The sequence below is a fragment of the Urocitellus parryii genome, unplaced genomic scaffold (genome assembly GCF_045843805.1).
Source record: "Urocitellus parryii isolate mUroPar1 unplaced genomic scaffold, mUroPar1.hap1 Scaffold_95, whole genome shotgun sequence".
NCBI lineage: Eukaryota > Metazoa > Chordata > Mammalia > Rodentia > Sciuridae > Urocitellus > Urocitellus parryii.
This window is the reverse complement of record NW_027554244.1, coordinates 952,161-977,221: the sequence shown is the minus strand read 5'-3', so window position 1 is coordinate 977,221 and position 25,061 is coordinate 952,161. Positions and strand designations below refer to the sequence as shown.

The window sequence follows — 25,061 nt, the reverse complement described above, 5'->3', positions numbered from 1 at the left end:
ATGACAGCATAAAACATCAAATATTTCATGCAGGCACAGAAATTATAAAGTATTCCAGATCATGGGGCTTGGGATGTGACTTAGTGGTAGAGAGCTTTCCTAGCACATGTGAGGCACTGGGTTTGATCCTCAGCCACATAAAATAAATAAATAAATGAAGTTGCAAAAGAAATATTGCAGATCATTAACTATCAATAAAAGCTGCCATTTCTTGGCTGGGGCTATTGCTCAGTGGTAGAGCACTTGCCTAGCAAGCATGAGGCCCTGAGTTCAATCCTAAGCACTACATAAAAATAAATAAGATAAAAGCTTCCATTTCTGTTGAATGCCAGACTTGTGTTAGACACTTTATATTCATTATGTCTTCCGTTCAAACAATACTGAATGATGGATATAATTAGCCAATTTCCAAAACATTTAATTTATGAAATAACTATTTAATTATATGCATTACTATTCCTCACATTTGGGGGGGGGTGGGTATCAGGGATTGAAGTCAGGGATGTTTAACCACTGAACCGCACCCCCACCTCTTTAAATAATTATTTTAATTTTTTTTTTATTTTGAGACAGTGTGTCACTAAATTTCTGAGGCTGACCTTGAACTTGCAGTCCTCCTGCCTCAGCCTCCAGAGTCAGTGGGATTACCAAACTATGCCACCATAACCAGCTACACATTTTCTTCATTCTTAATTGGAATTTTTATGTTTGTGTAAGAAATGACTAAAGTATAGCTATAAATAAATTTCTTTCCTTAATACTTTCCATCAGATGGGTTATTTTAAAAACCTGATTTAGTCATTATAAGTTCATCTCTAGTTCTTTCTTATACAGCTCACAGAATTTTACTTAAGTAAGAATTTTATATATCAATCATAACTATCCCAGGTTTTTATAAAATTTATCCTAAGCAAGCATGTGATAATCATGTCTACCAGTGACAAGTTACAACTACTCTTTCTTTCCCATTTACTCTATTCTTTTCCCAAAGAGGAATTTGTTTACACCCTTTGTCTGATATCCACAATTCTCTGTCTCTGTCATTGGAACTCATGGCTTTCTACCTCAGTATGTTCTCATACCTATAATGTCTTTTTCCCTACCCCACTACTGTCAATTCTAGTCAAAGAATCCATAAAATTTAAGTGGACTTCTTCGAGTATTCTAACTTCCATTATTGATACTTTCTTCCTTTCTTTTTCCTTTGTTTTTGACTATTTTCTTTACCTCTTTCTTCATTTCAAATTATTTCAAGTTAGAGAGAAAAATGGCTTTTGTTTTGTTTGTGAAAAAAAGGGCTTTAATCTTTTTGTTGGTTGGTTGGTTGGTTGGTTGGTACTGGGGATTGAATCCAGGGGTTTTTACCACTGAGCTGTATTGTCAGCCCTTTTTATTTTTAATTTTGAGTCAGGGTCTTGTTAAGTTGCTGAGTATTTTTGCTGAGGTTGCTGAGGCAACCTTGAACTGGGGATCTACTTGCTTCAGCCTCTGGAGTTGCTGGGATTACAGGATAGTGCTACTATGCCCAGCAAGGGCTTTAATCTTGTCCAATGAGCATATAAAGAGACTCAGAGGAAAAAGGAAAGTCAATTTTATATCTTGTTATGAATTAATTTATTTCAATCATTAAGTTTACATTCAGCAAAATTTTGGAAAAATTCCCAGAACCCACCAACCAGAACAAATGTTAATATTTGACTTTATTTATTTCCATAGTTGCAATCATCCTACGTAGTGGATGTTGTATCTTGCTTTCCTCTATTTATTTTATAAGCATTTCCCCCATACTACTACTCTGAAAATATAAGAGGGATTTAGCAATGACATTTTGATGGCTGGCTACTTAATGTTGGATGTGCCATTATCAATATCCTGTACATGTACACTTTGTTTCCAGTTTTTACATTTCAATAAGTAATGTTGCATTTGACTTTTAAAAAGTCAAACTTTGTGTATTATTTTTTTAGGATAGATTTCCTAAAAGGGTTATAAAAATATGACCGTTTTCTAGTCCTACCAGGGACAAAAAAAAAAAAAAAAACAGACTTGAATTTTGATAGATTGTTGAATCTTTAGAATGTAATTTTTTTTGAATAAACAGATTTGAAAATGATGAAACTGGGTCACTCTTTTCCAAACTCCAAGAAAATAATATAAAGGAGACCTTTTACATTGCCATATATTTTGATATAACGCAGTGTTATATTTTTTTAATGGCATTTTAGTTGAGCAGCAAGTAGAAAAGTTAATGAGTTTGGCCTGTTTTTAGTGAATACTAAATTTTTGATAGTACTGTTTTAAATACTGTGAACCCCAGTGTGTATACATAGGAGGTGGAGAAGGGTAGAGAATGTCAAGGACAATGACAAACTGATGTTCATTTAAGCCAAGTGATTTAGAGGAACTCAGGTTTTAAAAGAACCATGTGATCATTAATTTTTAGGTAGGAGGTCCAGGATAGCCCACCTGCATAAACAGGTCAGTATGTCACTGTAATTTGGAAAACACTTAAAAATGAGTTTCCTGGGGCTGGGGTTGTGGCTCAGAGGTAGAGAGCTTGCCTGGCATATGTGAGGCTCTGGGTTCCATCCTCAGCACCACATAAAGTAAAATGAAGACATTGTGTCCACCTATAACTAAAAAATAAATATTAAAAAAGTTTCCTAAACTGTAAAATAAAAATGGAGCTGGGTGTGGTGGCTCACACCTGTAATCCCAGTGGATCTGGAAGCTGAGGCAGGAGGATTGTGAGTTCAAAGTCAACTCAGCAACTTAGTGAGACTCTAAGTAACTCAGTAAGACACTATCTCAAAATAAAAAGTGCTGGCCTAGTGGTTAAGAGCCTCTAGGTTCAATCCCTAGTAAGCCACCCGCTCCTCAAATGGATTGCCTTATGACAGTGCTTTTATTCACACTGGACACATGAATAAGGAGAACTTGTATTCCGCTTTATCAAAAAATTTTGTGATATGATTCTCCAAGGCTGTCTTTTATTCATTCATTGGACAAATCATGTATGACAGATGTTGGGAATATAGTGGTCAAACAAAAAATCTATCATAATAGCCTTACATTCTGGCAGGAGATGGAATAAAACAATCACAGATGGTAGTAAAAAGGAAGGAATGGTATGAAATATGGCATGCAAGAGGACAAAATGTTCTTTTTAAAGGTTATCAGGAGCCCTTAAGATTTACTTTTTTGTTGTCATCTTTTTTTTTTTTATAGCAGACATTGAAACCTGGGTTGCTTTACCACTGAGCCACATCCTCAGCCATTTTTTATATTTTATTTAGATACAGGGTCTTGCTCAGTTATTTAGTACCTTGCTAAGTTGAAATTGCTGACTTTGAACTCGTGATCCTACTGCCTCAGCCTCCTGAGCTGCTGGGATTACATGTATGTGCCACCATACCCAGCCACATTTACATCTTAAATAACCTGTTAGTTGTCTCAGAAACTCCTCAAACTTGGTTAATTTAAGATTGAACTCTTCATCTCCTTACCTAAAACCTGCTTCTGTGACCATGATCTCCCACTCAACAGCTAAATTCTCATTTTGCTTAAGACATAAGCATATCATCACTTACAATTCCGGCCTTCTCACTCACTGTGCTTAATATATCACCAGATCTCAATAAATTTTTTAAAAACATGGAATGCTTCACAAATTCACATGTCATTCTTGCACTTGGGCTATGCTAATCTTCTCTGTGTGACTCCAATTTTAGTGTATATGCCGCCGAAGTGGGCACAAGTCTCAATATCTTACCAAATCCTTCCATGTGTCTTTATTATTACTGTTACTACCCTACTCCAGTTCCCCATGCTCATTTGCAGTAAAGATGATTCTTGACTTAACAATGTTTCATCTTAAACTTTTTTGACTTTATGATGGTACAAGCAAGAGTGCTACACATTCAGTAAGCACCATACTTCAAATTTTGCATTTTAGTCTTTTCCCAGGTGAGGAATAGCCATAGGATAGTCTCTCTCCATGTTGGGTAGTGGCTGTGAACTGCTGCTCCTGGTCAGCTTCAGTTGAGCCTCGTGCTACTAAGAGGAAACACAACCATGTCTCTACAGTGTACCCTGTTGCTAAGCTAGGATGTTCCGTGGGTTAGGTATATTCATATATTTCTGACTTATGATGTTTTCAATTTAAGATGATTTTATCAGGATAAAACTCCCATCATAGGTGAAGAAGTAAAAATATAGCTGTGGATGGTAGGCTCAGCCTGGGTAGGAATCCAGCTATGTCACAACTTGTATAACACTGGTAAGTCACTTGTTTTTTTTTTTTTTTTTTGCCTCAGTTTCTGTTTCTGCAAAATAAGAACAATAATACTGTTTATCTCATAGAGTAGCTCTGGATTTGCTGTTTTCTACACACAAAATCAAATGACATATATTAAAATTTGACACCTTACTAAAAACCCTTCAGCTGGTTACCTTAGATAAAGACCAACTCCTCAACACAATTCTCAAGGTCCTACATAACCTGGCCCCTGCCTTCTGGTATCTATGGCCATGTGGTAGTATCCTTAGATGTCCAATAAAGATCGAATTTACCTTATGGGGACATTGTAAAGTTTGAATTAAAACACATGAAATGCTCTTCTTAGTACATGCTCAATAAATATTAACTATAAAATAATTGTTATTACTTTTTGGGTCAGCAATATTGGGTTTCTTTCATCATACTTTTCTTCCTCTGAGTATTTGAACTCTGCTTTAAAACTCCATTCTGCCCTCTTCCTTTTTAAAAAAAAATAAGGAAGAATTAATTTTTAATTAATATTGCAGCATTAATTTGGTTATTGCCAAATACTAAGAACCATTTTATTTAAATTGTCTTCTTTTCCCTAGTAAATTTATATGTATTGGCTAAATTTGAATGCAGTCAGCTTATTGGTCATATTAAACATTATGAGTTCATGGGAAAGTCTGGATTAGCTGGTTCAAACCAGTCCTACTCTCCTACTCTTGTTATTTTATTTCCTGCTGCTGAGGGGAAATCTGGAAAAGGAGATAACATAGATAATGGTAGAATTTTCCATTTTAGAGAACAAGAACAAGTACTATAATTAACAGATATTGAACAATAATAGTACCCTATGGAGAGCCTGCAGAATAGAGTTGTAGTACATTCAAAATATATTAAATGCTGTTTTAAAAAAATCTAAGAAAAGCATGTGTCTTCAAAAACTTAAACAGACATTAACTTCATTTTTCTTTGTTTTCTGGCACAAAGTCCAGATATTTTTCCCCTGTCAGGTTTGTAAAAAAAATAATGTGCAAAAGTATATCACCTTTTAATTCTTTTGAGAAGCAGTCTAACAGGAGTTTGGGGAGGTGGTGCTGTTCTGAATAATTTACACCTAAACGAAGATTGAGTGTCTTCTGCTGAGAAAGTGGCTATACCTAGAAGCCAGTGTATTTCAGTTGCATTCTTGGCAGGAATAGCCAGTGTTCAAAAATGTTCTTACACGCACACACACACACACACACACACAGAGTTATTTTTAGAGAATGAAGGTTATATAATTGTTTGAAATTCAGTTCTTAGCTTAGAAATGGGGAGACTTTAGTTATTAAAAAAAAACAATATTTGTTGAGTAGAATTTTCATTCACTGGAAATTTTAAAAGGGAAAAGGGGTAGAGAAACAAGAGATGGAGTTGAAGGGGAGAAAACCAGAATGTGGTTTTGTATGTGGTTTTGAATATGTCAAAACCCAGTCTTTGCTTAGAAAAATAGAATTTGATCACCATTAATATTCCAAGAGAAGTCTTGCTACAGTTTCAGAACTGTGTAATCAATTTGGTCTCTCCTGTGTTATTTAAATTTATTAAAGTAATCCTGATTTGGGATTTGAAGTATTTATTTGTCAGATTATCAATTATGATAAAATTAGTTTTAATTTAAAATTAAATTTAATTTTCATAAACTTATTAAACATAATTAATAAAATAATTTTAAAATTAGGCAGCTCCTTAACCTCAACCATACTCATCCAAGAGAAAATAATAATAGTAATAATAACAACAACTAACAGAGGCTATTTTCCCATCATATCACAAGCCTATGATGTAGATTTAGTTCTTGGACTCAAAGAGAGTTTCAAATGATAAATTTCCTTCATTTCTAACTTATTATTGGCTGTTTTCCCAACCAAGCCATTAGCAGACTTCAGATCTAGGCAGTAGGTTTGGCTGGAGTCTAAGGGAAGTCAGACGCAGATGCAGGTAAGCAGTCAGGAGAAGGGAGAGAGATTGCCAAGAAGCCAGATGGTAGCAGAGGAGCCTAAGCAATGGGTTATCACTTGTTCTTCCCCAAAATTCTCTTCACCCTTGGGGCGACCTCTCTCTTAGCTCCAGCTGTTCCCCTTTTTTTCTTGCTCAGAAATTTGAAAGAACTGTCAAGTTCAATTTGAAGTTTTTCTTTGGGTAAATTCTCAAATACTCAAATAACTGGTCATTTAAAATCACTTGAGGAAATGAGCCCTCTCCCCGCCCACGAGGGTTTCAGGTCCAAGCAAGGCTACGATGCCTCGGCTCTCCGGGCCTTCCCGGCTCAGCCAAAAACGCCCAGGCTGCTCCGGGTGGTCAGCGAGCAGAGAGCTGGTCAAAGAGAAAAAACAAATAGTTGGTCTGCTCATCTCCAAGAAGAGAGTTTCACTCTGGTTTACCTAATACATGAAACATCCGCCCTCTGCGCGGCTTGGCATCCGGGTTTGGGGACCTCTGTCATCGCCAAGCATTTCTTCAAGGACCTGAGCCCCGAAGCTGCGCCCCGGGTGGGACCCCTGGTCCGCCGGCGCCTGCTGTCCCTAGCTGTGCGCGTGCGCCTGGCAAGGTCGGATTTAAGGCAGCGCTGCTGCGGGAGGCTCTGCAGTGTCAACCATCCCCGAACAGTCCCGCCTCATCGCTTTAGTGTGTGTGCCTTGCAAGTTTCTCCTTGGTCAACCGTCACCACCATTGGCGCGCGGGAGTGGCGTTGGAGCGTCTAAACCCTGGGATCCTCGGCCAGACGAGGGAGCCCGGCGGGCGGCTGGTGCGGGCAGGGCGCGCCCTGTGGGCTCGGGGCACACGCGGCTCACCTGGGCGAGGCCGGGCGCGCAGGCGCTCAGCGCCGGGGCCGCGGCCGGGCGTCTGAGCCCCACGCCCGAAAGAGTTGGACAGTTCCGGGGCCGCGCTGCACCCAGCTGTCGCCGTCGCCACCGCCGCCGCTGTCGCGGTAGCCACCGTCCAGGGCTGCAGCAGATCGCAGGAGAGCGTCTGCTCGGAGCTTCAGTGCAGCCCTGGCGAGACCGCTGCAACCGCAGGAGCGCGAGCAACAGCTTCCAGGCTGGAGGAGCCACTGCCCTAGGCGCCTGCGGCCGGCGCGCCGAGATGGTCTACGTTTCAAGTTCATCGAAGATTAAATTGATGTTTATGGGCTGATCTGGAAACCTAAAAGCAATTTGTTTTTCTAAATCTATAAGAAAATATGCACAATTTCCCATCAACCGACTTAAAAAAGGGGTTTTAGAACACAACCCAATGTATGAAGTACCATCTTGAAGATGGAATTATGAATATGGCAGCTTTTCTACGGGGCTTTGAAGAAAGGGGGATTAAGACCGACAGGCCTGAGGACCAGTTAAGTAAAGAGAAAAAGAAAATTCTGTTCTCCTTCTGTGAGGTGTGCAACATCCAGCTGTACTCTGCAGCCCAGGCCCAGGTCCATTACAACGGCAAATCCCATCGCAAGCGAGTGAAGCAGCTGAGTGATGGGCAGCCCCCGCTTCCAGCCCAGAGCTCCGGGACACTGCTGGCCAGCCCCAGCCCCAACACCAGCACAGGCAGTACATGCCATACTACTACCCTTCCTGCTCTTATGCGCACTACTACTCTGATGATGCAGCCTTCACTGGATATCAAACCATTTATGTCTTTTCCAGTGGAAGGTAGTTCGGCTGTTGGGCTCTTTCCAAATTTTAACACAATGGATCCTGTGCAAAAGGCAGTCATTAACCACACATTTGGAGTATCCATTCCCCCAAAGAAGAAACAAGTTATTTCTTGTAATGTCTGTCAGCTTTAACTCAGATAGCCAGGCCGAGGCCCACTACAAAGGAAGTAAACATGCCAAGAAGGTCAAAGCACTAGAGGCAACGAAAAATAAACCCAAAATGGTTTCTTCCAAGGACAGCACAAAGGCTAATCCCAGCTGCTCCATCACTCCAATCACAGGCAACAGCTCTGACAAATCAGAAGATAAAGGAAAGCTGAAAGCCAATAGTTCCAGTCAGCCATCATGCTCTGAAAGTGGCTCATTTCTCCTCAAATCTGGCACAACTGCCCTGCCACCTGGGACAGCCACTTCGCCCTCCAAAAGCACAAATGGAGCACCAGGGTCTGTTGCTGAATCCGAAGAAGAGAAAGCCAAAAAATTGCTTTATTGTTCACTATGCAAAGTGGCTGTGAACTCCCTGTCACAGCTAGAGGCACACAACACAGGATCTAAACACAAGACCATGGTTGAGGCTCGTAATGGAGCTGGTCCAATTAAGTCCTATCCTAGACCTAGATCAAGATTAAAGATGCAGAATGGCAATAAGGGGTCAGGACTACAGAACAAGACATTTCATTGTGAAATCTGTGATGTTCATGTTAACTCAGAAATTCAACTCAAACAGCACATTTCTAGCCGGAGGCATAAAGACCTAGTTGCAGGGAAGCCACTGAAGCTGAAATACAGCCCTTACAACAAACTCCAGTGGAGCCCAAGCATTTTAACAGCAAAACTTGCATTCCAGAAAGATATGATGAAACCTTTGGCCCCAGCCTTCCTGTCCTCATCCCTGGCAGCAGCAGCGGCTGTGTCCTCTGCACTGTCACTGCCACCCCAGCGATCTGCCTCGCTCTTCCAGGCTCCAGCCATCCCTCCAGCTCTCCTGAGGCCAGGGCATGGGCCCATCTGTGCCACTCCAGCCTCCATCCTGTTTGCCCCATACTGACATATGCAAGTCCCAAGACCAACCAGGCCAGTAGGAAAGTCGAGAAGCCAAGCCAAAAGGATTTCAGTAACTTGAGCATTTTGTGTTACAGTAAGTATCCCACCTACCCACAAAATGCAGCCTACCACCTGAAACCCCAGCTTCAGTGAAAAACAAATCACTAGATTCAAGAGTGCTTTTATGGACCGATCAAATCATTTTGGAATGTGAGCAGCACAGGTTCCCTCTTCCCTCCCCAACTCGACGCCATTTAATTGGTGTATCTGAGAAATCTGGGTGCTTGAAAATGTACAGTCAGAAAGTAAAGAAAAAGAAAACCAGTCTCTGTTTTCCCATGGGTATAATCTGGCTTAGAACAATATGGAATATTTTCCTGACAGACTTGAAAACTAGGATCTTCCTCAGATGTCTGTAAATAGCTCTGGAATCCAACCGGGCATATTCTAGTGTGGAAGAAAAATAGAACACAAGTGCTTACTTGTGAATACCATCTTACCAAAGGATCACATTTTCTTTTTGGTGTACTCTCATCGACAGGGATTGTGTACTGTTTTAGACCCAAGTACTGTTGTATCCTGTGTAGTACTAGATTGTATCTCTTGTCTGAATTCAACATCTTTAGTTGCTGTGTAAATGTTAGGAAGCAAAATAGCTTTGAATTTCTTGTTAAGAGAACAAAAGATAATGTATTTTCTTTATTTCATATTTTATTTGGAGATATTTAAACAAAATAGAAAGCCATATAACATAGCTATAATTACTACCTGTTTGCTATTTTTGTCTAACTTATTTTGTAGCTTCCTCACTGGTTTGAGTTGCTAAGCAAATATACACAAACACAAAAAGAGCTTCCTAAATTGCACATTTTGGCACCTCCTGTGCATTCTGCAAGAAGACAATGAATCCATGTATTTCTACATAATTATCTTCATTTTTAACTTGTTTTCATTTGTAATGATGCTACATAATTTTGTGGCTCCCTAATGCAATAATGTACAGAAGATATAAAATTTATAATTGAACAATTTGTCTTTCTGTTCACTGAATATGTTGCAGGTCATGCTCCCATGCCCCCCTTTCAAAGTTGGTATCAACAAGACTAGAATATTTGTGATATCAGGGGCAAGAAGTATCATAAAACAATAAAATAGTGAACTCTTTTAGAGTATCTATATCTGCAATCTGTAAATGGTAAAATGTCTGTGTATTTTTTAAATGTACCTTTTCAATAAAAGCATCAAAAATTAAAAAAATGAATAAAATAAAATCACTTGAAAAAAAGATAACCACTCATTTTAATGAAACACACACATACACACACACACACATAAAAGCAGACGTATTGTCATTTTATAGAACTATAATGCTCATCCCACAACACATACACATATATAAAAAAGTAGAAAATATTCCTATTATCAAAATAAACTTTTAGTATTTTACATTTTTCACTTTAATCTGGTTTTAACTCTGTGTTCTTAGGGAACACTATTTTTATATTATTTAGACTTCATTATAAAGGAAAAGACTAGGAAATCTACCACACTATGAGGTCTTAAATGTTAGTCTTAGGCATTAATTTTGTTTTGTTTATAAGATTATTTTAACTCTACTAAATTAAAATTCTGAATAGGGGAAGAGGGATGAGAAAGTAAAAAGAACAATAACCGAACCCCTCATATTTATCAGGGCCTGTTTTTTGTTTTTAATTTTTAGACAAATTGCTTAGGCAATTTTGAGACAAATTTGTTAAACTCTCCAGGCTGACCTCAAACTTTGTAATCCTCCTGCCTCAGCCTCAGAAGTAGCTGGGATTACAGGAATGTGCCACCTTGCCCAGCTCAAAGCCTGCTTTTTATATGTATCATTTTAGTCAATATTCTGAATTGTATTAAAATATAGCCATTATTAGTATTTACCATATGCTAGGCACTATGCAAAGGGATTTACATTTCACCTCTCATATAATCTCACTGTTACTTTGTAGTGTAACTGATATTACCATATTAAAAACAAAATAATCAAGTATGAAAAAAATCTCATTTGCTCAAGGTTTCCAAATCTGGAAAATTAAGTAGAGAGTAAAATAAAGTTTAACTTTGACTAATTACAAATGCTATGTCATTTTTGGCATTAACTTTTAAAGGATATTTCCCTGGAATTCAAGAGACATTTTTGCTGTTATAACTGAGAATGTACATTGAGAGGAAGCTTCTGGGATGCCTATAATGTTGTATGTCATGATTTGAATAGTGGTTATATGGATATGTTGAATTTGTCAAAGTTCATTGGCTTTTTCTATATATATGTTATATTCAATAAAATACTTTTAGTAATTCATAATTAATATAGAAAATGTGAAAAACAGAAAAGCACAAAGTGGGGCAGGGGAAACACCAGTAAGTTCACTACTAAAAATGAATAATTTTAGAAGTTGATTCATTTAGGAGGAAATTTGGGAATGCATGTATCTTATTATCTTAAAGCAATTTGAGGCAAAAGAACTACAAGGGAAGTTCTCCTATTTACAAATATTTTTTGTTACTAAAAAGAAATATAACCATATATGAAAAATTTTTGACCAAGTGAAAATTGCTCCATAATCCCATTTCTACTATAACCACTTTTAATATTTTGGTAAATTGAATGATATTCTCATGACATAAATCATCAACATTATCTTGAGTATAAATAAATTCTTGAAAAGGAAAAAAAAGGTAATAAAGTTAAACCACGAATCAAAACAGTGCTTTTTGTATATATATGGTAGTCCAGGTTATCTCAATTTAATTACGTTTCATAGTCTGTTATGAATTGAGTTGAAAGATGAATCAGCACACGTCTACATTAGAGAAAAACAGCTAATATTCAAACCTGTAAGATTACTTAAACCTCTCAGATAAAAAAAAAAAGTGGTTATTGAATAATTGTCTCCTTGGTACTCTGGTAGATCAAAGGAGAAGAGTCAACCTGTTAATTAACAAAAAATCCCTGAATTAGCAGGCAGGAAATCTATGTGCTACTTTTGGCTTCGGCACTCAGAATCTCATTGTGGACAAGAATCAATTTCTTTGGACTTTTGTTATTTGAGTTGTAAATGAAAAAACTGGGTTGTATCTCAAAGGACACTTAGCATCCAACATAATTTATGACACAGGAAATACACCAGGCCTTGATCAACTTCTTATTGTACTAAAGGATGAATTCACAAAACAGAAACATTCAATAACAGAGAAGCTAGAGCTTGCCATCTTTATTTGCAACTAGACCAGATACAATGTGTTTCCTGTTCTTTGCACAAGTATCCATGGGAAGAGGGGGAGGCCAGAGAGGAGAAGGAGAGGATGTCCTTCCCTTACATATCACTCATCACCCTATATTTTTACGTCCCCCCCCCCCCCGCCGTGGACATTAGTTCTGATATCCCAAAAGATCATCCTATGTAACAGAGGATTACAAGTAACTTTTTAGGTTGAAGAAATCAGTGCCCAATAATTTCATTTTCAATTCTAAGTGTTTTTCCTTCCTTTGTCCCTTCGTTGTAGTGAGTTTTTTTTAGTAATATAATAATATCAAGGTATTCAGAAAAGAAAAACATTTACAAAACGTTCATTTAAAAGGAATGGACTTGGGTGTGCCTTTAGTAGATTGATAGTGTTGCTAGTATGCAAGTAAAATGTGGAAGAAACTGGGAACCTGACAAGTGAGAAAGGAGAGGTCCCTAGATACCCAAGGGAGATCTGGTCTGCAGCAGAAAGGGACTTTGTTCTTTCACATAGTGTAGTTTTTTTTTTTTATTAATTGTTTTAATTAGCTATGTATGACAGTAGGGTGCATTTTGACATATTGAACACATATGGAGGATAACTTCTCATTCCTTTGGCTGTATATGGTGCTGAGTCACACCAGTAGTGTAATCATACGTTTATATAGGGTAATAATAATGTCAGTGTAGTTTCAAGGCATTGTGTGTGTGTGTGTGTGTGTGTATAAAATCTCAATCTCTGATGATAGGAACTCTGAACTGTGTCATCTATCTTACAGCTCCAGGGCGCGGGATATAACTGACAAATCAAAATATCTGCTCTAATGAATTGAGCAAAAATCTCGGGGAGTGGGGGATGATAGGAAAAATGAGACCGAAAAAACATAGCATCTGTTACTTGATATCTGAAACATTTACAGGATTCACTGCAGGATTACTACAAAGGGAAATGTACTTCAGATGAAAGAGTTTTTCTGGAGACCTCAACAAACTAGAAATGGGAACAAGCCCCAGGAAGCCGCTGTGTTGTCTCAGGGAAGAGATGATCAGAGTTTCCTGTAAATGAAAACTCATCAGGCAACAGGTTTGAGCCCCTCGGGTAAAAAGGCAAGCGCCACGGCGACCCTGAGTGGGCGAGTAGAAGGTCTTGGAGGAGAGGACGGAGTGCGGCCGGTGGGAGGACCAACGTCCTGCAGGTGGACAGTACAGCTTGCTTTGAGCTTTTTTATTTTTAAAAACAAAATGATCAGGAAGCTCTAAACGATGTACAACTCGGGCTGATATGTTAGCGTGATACTTCCCTGTGTGAGTGTGCGTACAACTGGGAGCGCCGACCATGAACTTCCGCAGCTTCTGCCCCCGGGCGGGCGCGGGGCACAGCTCCGCCTAGCCCATAGGTGAAGGAAATCCGCGCTGGGCGCTTCCAAGGGCCCTAGATGGACATCCGCGGGCGCCGGGCACAGCGCCGCCTAGCCCAGACCTAGAAGAAACCCGCTCCGGGCGCTTCCAAGGCCCCTCGGTGGAGATGGGGCGGAGCAGGACCGCGGCCACGCCCAGCCCAGGCGCAGCCTGCAGGCCTCCCGCGCCCCGCCCCGCGACTACATTTCCCAGCAGGCGCTGGGCTGCGGCGCAGCCGCAGTTGACCCACTTTCGGCCAGTCACGGGCTAGGCTGGCCCTGCGCCCAAGCGACTGCTCCCTGCTGACTGGGGTGTGGGTCGGGAGCTGCGGAGGGAGTGGGAGGTGCTGCTGGCTGCCTCCGTTGCCTCAGCTGCTGGGCGCCTGGGCAGCTCCCTGGGTTTCTGCGGCCGCCATGGCCAAGCAAGGCAGGTCCTTGCGTCTTCTTCAGTAACAACCACCCAGGCGGGCGCCGGCGGTGCTAAGGGGTTCCGGCCTCTGGCGGAGGCTGCTGCAGCCGGCGACGAGTCCCTCCCACAGTCCTCTCGCGTCCCTTCCCCCTTGGCTCGCGCCCATCCCACCCAGAACCTCATCCCCTTCTTCCCTTCACCTTTGCCTTTCGCTAACCCCACTTCTTCCACCCGGGTTCTCACTCCAGCTCTGGATGCGTTGTTGACCCTCCCCGCGCCTTTTCCTCTGCTGCTTCCCACTCTTAACTCCCAGTCTCATTTCCACTCTCCTGCCATGCTACATCTTAGGGCGTCCCTTTTACTTTACTAATTGGGCTGACAGTAGTTTTGAGAGACACTGAGCAAAACATGCTGTCCTACCGTGTCCCATCCTAGGTCTGGACACGTTATCTGCCAAAGGTATTGATAGTTGATTTCTCTTTCTGCAAGGAAAGTGATCCAAGAAGACAGCCCAAGTTGTGTCCCTGGGGCCTTGGCTTTCAGTGAGAGACTGATGTTGGGCAATAGTGTTAGAAATATCAACTCCCTTTTTTTGTATGTGAATGTCTTTTTTTCTGGCTTTTTCTTCTCTTTTCACCGCTCCTGTGTTTCGTTTAGTTTCATGGATTTTGAATGAAGGACCTAGGTAATTGTGGTCCAGTCTTGGTTTGCAGATGGTTCCAGTTCTCAGAATCTAAAACTTGCCAAGAGTTAATTTTATGTTCCATGTTTTGTGAGATTGGCATGTATTTTTAAAGGAGCTAAAGAGGCTTCAGTATTAATTACTTGCCTTACATAATCTGCCAGATAAAATATATCCAGAGGTGAGCTATCGTGGGCTCTGAGAAGAATGAAAGTGAGTTGATACTTTACAGGCCATTCTGAGTTGGTAAGCTGGTTTTCAGTGCTGGTTCTTAAAAGTTATAAAGCACACACTTAATTTCAGAAGGAACTTAAAGAACTGTTATTGGTTGTGCCTGTTTAAGGGGCTAATCCTATATGCTTAGGAAATTTGAGTACAGTTTTTGTTTGTAAAGTACTTGAAGTTAAAATGCTATCCAGTTTACCCCCCCCCACCTCTTTTTGTAACATGTATTTTCTTTGGCAGAGAGAGAAGATAAAATCTGTTAAGTAGAATCATGTGCTAAAACAGACTGCTTTTGTGGAGAAGTGGTTCTGGAAAGACCAACAAGGCAAGATTATAGTAGACAGGGTTATCAATAAGGACTGTGCTTGCTGCTAGCTCTGTGACCTTGAGGAAATCCTTTAACCTCTCTGGGCTTCACTTTCATCATTTATATTCATGACATGTTTACTGAATACCCACCATGTGTGTCTAGGTTATGGGATTAACAAAAATGACAGAGCTTCTGCCCTTGTGGAGTTTATGTTTTAGTCTGAAGGCAAATAATCAGCAAGTGCAGCTGTGTAAGAATAATGGTTTACAGTGGTAACAGCTGTGGGGAAAAACAAGTCAGGGTAGAGGAATAAAGTGTGATGGGGCAGCTGTTGTAGATGGGATCATTAGGGAAGATCTCTCATGGAGATGATGGATGAACAGGTTGAATGAATGTGAAAGTTGTCCATGGTGTCTATGATTTCTTCTAAGTCTGTATTTCTACAGTTGTATGTTTATATTCTTTGGTGACTTTCATTTCTACTGTTATGGTGCTCTAATATAGTCTATTTGAAATTTGTAAGTTTTCTTAGAATGAGTCTGATCATGTCTATATAGTACCCAACAAGTTTGAATGCTTATACATTTTTACCTTTATTAGTAATGCATTGTGTAAATGAGCTTGTGGATTTCAGGCTTCAAGAAAGAGTTAAAGGCAGGGCTTAACATTAATGTGTGCATTTGCAGGATATGATTTTTTATATAGCTGCTTATATTTTAATTTCTGATTTAGGAATTGTAAAATAAGTCATGCTAATTTGGTCAAAAACAAACAAGAACTCAATACTATAAGTAGGAGTTTGGGAATTTCTAATCCATCCTGTCCTGTTCACCCTCTCCCTCAGGTTTAAACTTTTTGATTTTCCTGTGTTGTCAATCTTTACTTTTTGACACAGACACACACATGAACACTTTAAACTTAAGGTAGGTTTCTCATTCATGCTCATCATATTAAGAACAATACATTTTTACAGTGTCTTGATTCGTGCTAAAATTAAGTTCCCATAGAGAAACTTAAAAACTGTCATATTTTCTGAACCTAAGTATTAAAGGGGAAGAGGGTTTGCAGTATTCTGTGATCTTTGTCTCCCTTATTAGTGAAATTGGAAATTTAAAAAAAAAAACAACAACATTTTTTTTGCATCAGATCATCATTAAATTCAAACATTTCACTTCCTTTTTCTTCTTCACCATTAGAAATATTCCTAGTAAAACAATAGGAAATAAAATAGTTAAATGAATTTTGATGAAATATGGATCATTTTAAAATTTCTTCTCATGTTATTAACACCAACAAAGATTTAAGATTCTGTCTCTTTCAAGTTGACAAGGCAGAGTTTTCAAAGGCAATCCAAGGTCCCAACTACCTGGCCTGCCTCTGCCACATTCTGATTTTGAGAGTAAGGAAACAGCTATATTGTACCAAAAACTTTTGTCATTTATTTACCCAGGCACATTTTAATAGACTGTCTATTAACTTTTGGCAATGTTCTCCCACTCTAAGAGAATAGGCTATTTGTGGGAGAAAAAAGAATAATCAAGGTATTACTGAGCTTTACATGTGTGAAAGGAATTGGAGAAGGAATACTAATAGGATTTGAGAATATTTTCTGTATGTGAGACATTGTGCTAAAAACCCCAAAGAAACATGTAGTCTAGTTAGTATAATAGAAAATAAACAATATGTAGAAGAATCAGAGTTTCTAATTTGCTAGGAAGGTTAATATTCTTAGAATAGCATAAGAGGGAAGAATTGAAAGTGAAGGAAACGAGAGCTGGAGGAAAATGCTTTGAGTTAAAGAGAACCCAAAGGTCAGTATTTGAAATTTTCTAACTATTAGGAAAGCAAATATATGAAATACAAAAATTAGTGGCCCTAGCTGGGAGCAGTGGCACAGTGCTCACCACCCCAGCAGATTGGGAGGTTGAGGCAGGAGGATCACAGGTTCAAAAACAGCCTCAGCAACTTGGATCCAGTCTCAAAATAAAATGTAAAAAGGAGTCTGGTGATGTGGCCCAGTGATTAAGTGCCCCTGGGTTTAATTCCTGGTCCTTCCCCATAACCCATGCCCTTGATTTTTGGGGATTACTAGGGTTTGAACCCAGAGGTGATTTACCACTGAGCTGCATCCTCAGCATCCCTCCTTTTTTTGTTGTTAATTTTTAAATTGAAACAGGGTTTCTTTAAATTGCTGAGGCTGACCTCGAACTTATGATTCTCCTGCCTCAGCCTCCCAAGTCACTGGAATTATAAGTGTGCACCACTCACTGTTCCTGGCTTGGCCCTAGATTTTGATGATTATATGTGGTAGAATTGGAAGAGGCTTGGATATTTACCAGAAAGTGCTAGAATTGTATGTAGTTGGTTATAAGATTGTGCAGGGCATGTGGTGTGGAGGTTGTATGCTGGAGTATTCATGAATCTGGGTTTTGTCAGTAATAATTTATATTTTCATTCAGCATATATTTCTTAAGTACCTACCTCATGCTGTATCCCATTTGAGGTACCAGAAAACATACAACAATGAAGAGAATGAAGAGATCTTGCTCTAATCAAGTTTAAATTGGGAGCAGACAGTGATAAATACATACATAACAGATTGGAAGGTGATAAATGCCCTGTTGGGATAAGGGGGATGTGTAATACTTGAGAGGGGAAGAAAGCTTTTACTGATAAGATGCCATTTGAGTTAAAACCTGAAAATGTAATAACCTAAATTGAAGCTGTGTAAGCAGGGGAAGCAGCCAGGAGAAGGGGGAATGCTTGGAATGTTTGGGGAATAACAAAGAGGCAGATGTGGCAAGAGTAGAGAAAGCTGATGGAAAAAATAATGTCATAGAAGTACTGAGTCTTGCCTATTATACCTCAGCAAGATGGGCAGCCATTGTAATGTTTTAATCAGAGAGCAGAGGTAATGGCTGTCTTTAAAAAGATCCCTTTGCCAAAATGAGAATAGATGTGGAAGGGTAGAAGAAGCAGGAAGACTAGTTAGGAGGCTGAGTTAATTCAGGCTATAAATGAGTGAGGGTGGCAGGGATATATGAATGTATTTTTTGTTATGTCATCAAAGTATAATGGATTCTGAACAGCTTTGAAGATAGAACCAGCAAGATGTACTAGGCGTTGGATGTAAAATTTGAGAAAAAGGGGAGTCAAAAATGATTGAAACATCTTTTGATGAAGTGGCTTCATAAAACTGTGGAGAAGACTTTCTAAGCATTTAAGTGGAAAAAAGTAAGCACTTAAAATGATGTTTATTTTTGTTATTATGATAATATATAAAATATTGTGAAAGGCACAGTGGTATAGATCTTTGTTTAATTCCATGCTCTACAATTTACTGTTGTATATCATGCCTTTAATACATATTTGCCCAAATGACCTTCCAGAGCCTTGATTTCTTGTGTGTAAAGTGAGGATAATTAATTGCCTTGTGAGACTTAAATGAGTTATTTTAAAGTATCTGGTACAGGTGTGGTACATAACACAAATAAGTGCTGAATAAATAAATAGCAGCAAATGCACTGTGTTAAGTTTTACTCTATTTCTTTTATCCCCAGAGAAAAGTATGATCTTCAGTCATGAATTCTTTCAAAGCTAGAGTATGTATGTGCCATCCTGGGTCCATGCAGTCTAGTATTCTGGTTCTGACCCTTGCACTAAGGACATTTTAATAGGAATGATGATCTTGAGTATCTGCTTCAAAATAGTTATATACTTTGAAAGTAACTGCTCTCTTTGATAACCCCCAGGCATCTGCTATCTTGGAATTCATATGAGCTCTTCTGAATATAATTATCTAAAGTTTGCATTATACCTTGGGTAACATTGTACACACTTACTACTCTATGCAACTAATCCTCAATTTCAATTGGTCCTTTAACTTCTTTATTTTGGGAACAGGTAAACCCCATGATGGTATGGTATAATTTTGTGAGCAGGTTCATTTTTCATTCTATTCATAGCCTTGATAATTTCACAAGCTTTAATTATGAGGTTTTACTCTTTTAAAACATATCTTGTTATTTGTTATTTAAGTTTTAACATTTCTCAAACCTTGCTGAAGTCTTAGAATAATGTGTGGAACTTTAAAAGTTACATATTCCCTGGGCTCCACCCCAGACCAATCAATAATATTTATCAGAATCTTTGGAAATATGGTCCCTGGCATTACTGGGTTTTGTTGTTGTTGTTTGTTTGTTCATTTTTTAAAGCTACCTTATAGTTGTAATATGCAAGGTTTAAGAACAAGTGCTTTAGTTATTGTTTTTTGTTTTTACATATACAAAACACACAGTATGTATTAAAAAAAGTTTGGCAGTTTCAACACTTGTGTTGGTTTTCCATATATGGATAGCTTTATAGAATTTGGGATATGATTTCTTTTTTTATTTCCATTGTTCTTTCTGATGATAGCTAGCATTTTATTTTTAGGCAGTAGAATATTATAATTTGAATCACTTCCCACTGACTGAAGTATATAATGACAGTGTAATCTTTGAGCTGGAACTAACTTTGAAAATAACCCTTACTTTAGGTATAGGTAAAGTAAGGCCAGAGAGAGAAAGATTAAATGATCAAGAATGAAATAGTTTTTTATAAGCTCTGTCACTTAAATTAACAGATGTCTTTTTTTCTTTTTGGTATTGGGGATTGAACCTATGGGCGCTTAACCACTGAGCCACATCCCTAGCCCCCCCACCCCCTTTTTAATGTTTTATTTAGAGATAGGGCCTCACTCAGTTGCTTATGACCTTGCTAAATTGCTGAGGCTGGTTTTGACTCCAGATCCTCCGGCTTCAGCCTCCAGAGCTGTTGAAATTACAGGTGTGTACCATCATGCCCAGATCCAGCTACTCTTTTAAAAAGTCTTTTCAGATACTACTTCTTTTTTTTTAAGAATTTCTTCTTTAGTTGTAAATGGACACAACCTTTATTTTGTTTATTTTTTAATGTGGTGCTGAGTATTGAACCCAGTGCCTCATGCATGCTAGGTGAGCGCTCTACCACTGAGACACAACCCCAGTCCCACTATCTTTCTTTTTATTGTTGATTTTATTTTATTTATTTTTTGGTTCTGGGGTTCAAACTCAGGCCATTAGACATGCTAAACACACACTTACCACTAAGGCACACCCCAGCCCTAATATCTCCTTCATTCCTAAAACTTTCAGAAGTAATCAGAGCCACACTAGTGCTACTTTTTATTATTATGATTTTTATTTGTTCTCCTTAGTTGTGACAGAATGCATTTTACTTATTTTATTTAATATATCAGACACAAATATTTTATTGTGTTTTGCCACTTTCTTATTTTACATTTCATATTTTCTTTGTCTTTAGTGTTTTGTAGTTTTATTGATTTGTCAGAGTATGGATTCCTTTTTATTTTGTTTGGGACTTTATTAGGTTTCTTAAATCTTTAGGTTGGCATTTCTTTAATTTTGTCTAATTCTCATAATTTCTTTAAATATGTCTCTGATTGCACTTTCTTTTTTTGAAAAAAGGCTTTAATTATATGTATATCGTAGGTCCTCTCCTTTTCTCTAGTCTATATTTTACATCTTTTTATCTCTGAATTTCTTTCTTTCCTATTTTTTTTGAGCCTGGATCTCACTGAGTTGCTAATGATGGCCTCAAACTTGCAATCTTCTCCTCATTCCCCAAGTAGCTGGGATTACTTGTGTGTGCCACCATGCATGTCATCTCTGTTCTATTCTGGGTAATTTATTCTCATTTATCTTCTAGTTCATTTTCTCATGTCTTAATTCTAATCCTTTTATCCAGTGAAGTTTTGGTTTTGTTGACATTCACCTTGGTTATTTTTTCAATCAAATCTGCTGGGTATTTTTTATCCCCCTCCAAATAACATTCTGTTTGTAGTAGATATTTTCAGAATGATCTTTTATTCTTTAAACTTAGTAGTTATTTCATAATTACTGTCTCTGTAGTTCTTACACTTGAGATATTAGAGGAGCCTTTGAATGGTCTCTTGTTTTCTAGTTCTTGCTCATGATGACTTGACTTATTCTTTTATATTCCTGGTTTATTTTTGTGTTCTACTCACTGTCCTTTAGAAAGTATAAGACTAATATGAGCTCTGAGATAGAGGTGTCTTCTTTAGGAGGGTTTTGTTTTTGCTTCTTGTGGATATCTGGAGGCATTATCAAAATTCAAAGCTACTTTAAAGTGAATTCATTGCTAAGATTTTTTTGAACACCCAGCTGATATAAATTATGATTATAAATACATCTGAGTGTCACTACACTTATGCCATTTTTGCTTTGAGTTTGTTCTTTAGTGTCTTAGCTTAGTGTGAAATATGTTACCTCTCAGACTCTTCTATTTTGGATTGTCTGGGTCTTTGATTTTTTTCCCTTGGGTCTTACATAGCTGTCCAAACTAAAGTTCAAGTTTTTTTTCTGATTGTTCAATACCCAAAAGGGGAAAAAATGGCTTTTATTCCATGTACTTAACTGGATTCCCTTGTCTTGTCAAATTTTGACCATGTCATTCTTTGTTATCTTGTCAGCTTTGTGTTTCTTTTAAGAAGATTGTAAAAATATTTTGTACAGAATTTATAGCTGTTTTCAATAGGAGAGTTGCTGTAGGGCACCATTATTGGAAACTGATTTTTTTATGTTACTTTCCAAGTCTAACAAATAAGAATGACTCTAGTAATTATCTTAGGAACAATACCACTCACTGATGGCAAACAGTTCTTTTTTTTCCCAATGGATTTAAATTCCAAATAGACTTGTACACTTTTCTTTTGCCACTTAAAAATGGGTCATCATCCCATTGTTTCCTAGATTCCAATAATTCTCATGACAACTCAATAATCATTTTTTATCATTGTTTTCCTGTATATAATGTGTCTTTTTCCCTCCCTCTGGATGAATTTTGAGCAGTATATCATTATGTCCATAAATGTGTTTTTCTTTTATATGTATTCTGATAATTTTTGTTTTGTCATTTATTCACTAAAAGTTGGAATATTTTGACCAATACTTCTTTAAGTGATTTTTTATACCTCTTTTTCTCTCTCTCTTTTTTTAGACTCCAGTTATATATATGATACACCATTTGATGCTATCCTACAGGTCACTGAAATTTGTTCATTCCCCCCTCCCCCGTTTTCTGTGCTTCTGAAACTCTTTCAATAATTTTACGGACATACCTTGAAGTATATTCACTTGTGTCCAATCTGTGTTGATCCTATTCAATAAATTTGTAATTTCAAATGTACTTTTCAGATCTAGAATTCCCATGTCATTCTTTCAATTTCGCATTTTCACCTTGTCTACCATTATATTTACATGCTTATTTAACATATTTATCAGAATATTTTTTTACAGTCCTTGTCTGCTAACTCCAAGATCTGATTGTCTCTCACCCCTTTCATATTGTTGTTATTGACTGCCTCCTCAACCCCCACCCATTACCCTACTCCTGTCTCTGAATGACATTTCCCTATGTTATTCATTTGTATAGCATTGTTAAAAATTGTATTTTGAACATTATGGATAATACATTTTAGAAACTCTCGATTCTGTTATCTTCCTGTGAAAATATCGCTTGTATTTTTTCAAGCAATTAAGTTATTGATGGATCAAATATCTCTTGAAAAGGTTTTGTTATGTTTTATTTTTAAGTTTTGTCAGGGTCATCTATATAGGTTTTGCTATCAATCTTATGGTGGTTTTCTTCTTTTTTTTAAAATATTTTTAGTTGTAGATGGACACAATACCTTTTTAATTTATTTATATGTGGTGCTAAGGATCAAACCCAATGCCTCATATGTGCTAGGCAAGCACTCTACCACTGAGCCACAACCACAGCCCTATGGTGGTTTTCTTAATCCTGGAAAGTGTTTTTTATTCTAAGTCATACCCTTTCTGTAGACTCAGTGAAAAACCTGAGATATTTGCCAAGACTATCTAATTCAGCAGGACATGGGATTCAAATTCTGTCTCACCAACAGTGGATATCTGCAGAAATCTCTCCTTGACTTTTTAAGTCTTCCTGTTGATGTTTTTTTTTTCCCCCTGAGGATTCTCAGAATCTCATTCCATACAATCACGTTTGAACATGTGCCAAAAATTTGAAGGGAGTCTATAGATTTGGGGTTTCCCCTTCTATGACTCTCTTAATCAAACATAGGTTCTATGCTATCACCCAAACTCTTTCTTTGAAAATTCTTTGCCTTGGATAGAGCATATGGAAGACTAGTCTTTCCAGAAGTTGAGTGCCATTGCTCTTTTTCATGTGCCAGAAGAGGAGGATTTTGAGATGGCCTAATAATATTGTCAGGTAATAATCATCTTGATAACATACATGAAGTTTTATCCCCTGGTTTGGACATGGAAAGTGAGGTTCTTTATAGAGGTTCATTGCTTTTCTTATTGCCTATGAGCCTTCAACAGCCACAGGTTCACCCAAGAAAACAACTGAGAAGTGCCCTAGGGTATGGGATGGAGGGAAACTCCTAGTGCTTTACTGTCCAGGACTTGAATTCTAAGTCCAGCTAGCTACTTGAAGTAATTTTCCAGGTAGAAGAGGAATGTACATGGAAAGGAGAGGTATTTGGGTAGATATGTTGATTTTCCCTAACTCTTGATGTTTGGGTCTATCATTTTACTTAGGCTTCTTCTTCCTTTTCTTTTTCTTTTAGTTGTAAATGAACACAATGCCTTTATTTTATGTGGTGCTGAGGATCGAACCCAGTGCCTCACCCATGATAGGCAAATGCTCTACCACTCAGCCCAAACCTCAGTTCTTACTTAGGCTTCTTATGTACTTCTGAATATAGAGGCCACACTCTGTCTCTGAATATCACCTGTTGCCCAAAACCATTAACTTTTCAGAAGGTATCCTAATACTGCCACTATGAATGAAAGAGTAGGAACTCTACCAAACATAAATATTTTTTAAAAATGGTATCAAACAAAATTCATGGAATTAATTTCAGTTTCATAATAAGGTAAGGACACTGACCATTCAGTGAGGATCAGCCACCCACTTCCTAAAAATGAATTCTGTTTGATCTGCTTAGATTTAGTATGTGGCAACAGAGTCCTTTGATACCTACATCTATTAATCATACCTTCAGTCACAAGAATCACATGATCGAAATTTGTTGCATGTGTGCAAAGGGCATTTTGCTCAGTGAAATTCAAAAGCAGGTACTTCCTATGAAACAGTTATTGACTGAGATCCTTGAGCTATTAGTGTCAAGGTAAAAAACAGTGGTCAGCAGTATATCTAGCGAATTTTTGATAAGTAAATTAAGCTATTTCCAGGCAGTAAAATTTGTGTCCCTTTTAAAGGTAGATTTGATTTGCCATTCTTGGGGTTTATCCAAGAATAGGCTGATGTTTAGTAACTGAAGGTTTTCAACACATGTGCTCAAATACAAATCTTCCAATTGCTATTATTTTGTGAGCCACTAACAGGATAATTCAACATAGTATATTTCTTTCTATCTCTAATCATTTATTTATTCAACATTTACCAAGTTCTGCCTGTATTACAATCCAGGCCCTGAGGATAGACAGGGACTCAAGGAATTCAAAGGTACACAGAAATCCTTAGAGCAAGTGGCACATGCCTAATAGAATTGCCTTCAAGGTCTTGTGGAAACCCAAAGAGGAGATGACGAGTAGGTAAAGAAGGATGAGCCGGAGTGTTCCGGGCTGAATTTTAGAAGAAGGACATTCGGTGAGAGGGGATGCACCTGTAGGACACAGGCAAAACAGATGTTCCCATGA

General features: G+C 38.1%; 1 non-coding gene and 1 pseudogene across 1 annotated transcript; one reads left to right on the top strand and one right to left on the bottom strand.

Annotated features, from left to right (window-relative positions):
- Window positions 1-3,648: 3,648 nt before the first annotated feature.
- LOC144253119 (U6 spliceosomal RNA) lies at window positions 3,649-3,755 on the bottom strand. The gene has a single exon (XR_013343117.1). It is a non-coding gene; the product is annotated as a U6 spliceosomal RNA (small nuclear RNA).
- A 3,807-nt stretch (window positions 3,756-7,562) lies between these two features.
- Window positions 7,563-9,003, top strand: LOC144253116 (zinc finger protein 385B pseudogene; annotated as a pseudogene).
- Window positions 9,004-25,061: the final 16,058 nt, after the last annotated feature.